Source organism: Pterocles gutturalis, unplaced genomic scaffold (assembly GCF_000699245.1).
Source record: "Pterocles gutturalis isolate BGI_N339 unplaced genomic scaffold, ASM69924v1 scaffold9547, whole genome shotgun sequence".
Lineage (NCBI taxonomy): Eukaryota > Metazoa > Chordata > Aves > Pterocliformes > Pteroclidae > Pterocles > Pterocles gutturalis.
This window is the reverse complement of record NW_010112753.1, coordinates 24,409-25,223: the sequence shown is the minus strand read 5'-3', so window position 1 is coordinate 25,223 and position 815 is coordinate 24,409. Positions and strand designations below refer to the sequence as shown.

The 815-nt window shown below is 49.0% G+C and overlaps 1 protein-coding gene across 1 annotated transcript in view; it reads left to right on the top strand.

Annotated features, from left to right (window-relative positions):
* The window catches only part of GAREM (GRB2 associated, regulator of MAPK1), a gene marked incomplete at its 5' end in the record, with an annotated part of 73,110 nt that overhangs the window by 64,563 nt on the left and 7,732 nt on the right, over positions 1 to 815 (top strand). The window lies entirely within an intron of this gene.

Genomic DNA, 815 nt, shown 5'->3' with positions numbered 1-815 from the left:
AGAGTGTCTAGGAATCTGTAGAAAAATTGAAGTGATACATACTTACATCATGTGAATCTTTGTGGATATTATTTTTTAACAAATAAGGTTTGCATGGTTTTTGCTGGAATTTAACTTTAAAAAAAGTTCTACTTGCAAGTCCTATGGCATTTTCAAGAGCATGGCTGCGCAGTAAGCTGAGACTCATCTAAGACCAACCTGCAGTAGACCATGGTGATGCCATCCATTTCCTATTGCCATCTAACAGTCCAACAGCGTTGGCCGTAGCCTTTCCATCATGAGCCAGGTCACAATCTGGTTGAAAGCTAAGTTGTATTAGTGCTAGGTTAGCCTACAGCGGATTGTTGTGGGGATACCCCTGTCCAGGCTGTGCAGGGGTAGTGTGGGGAGGAGAGGGGAGGAAAATGCCAGTGCAGGCACAAAATGCACAACTGCAGCCCCTCGACCATGCCATCAGTACTTCCCCAAAAAGCAGCTGCAGCAGCTTGAGCAAAGACAGGAAAGTCAAGACATTACATCTTCTTAGCAGAGTGTGTTTACTTGTAATGTCTAAGTGCAAGAACCCAAGAGCACTTCCTTGCCTTGGAGGTCAGGTATGCGCCAGTGCTTTGTCCAGACTCTTTTGGAAAAGTGCCCAGCAGCACCGTGTCGGGATGAGGTTCCCTGGTGGCCTACACTGATATAAACCAGCACGGGGCTGGTCCCACCTTCCTCCTCCTCCTCCTCGTCCTCCTTTCCCAGCCACATGGTCCTGGCTCCTCTTTTGTGCTGGCTCTGGCACTCCTGCGCCTGGGCAGGCAGCCAGGTTGGGATCT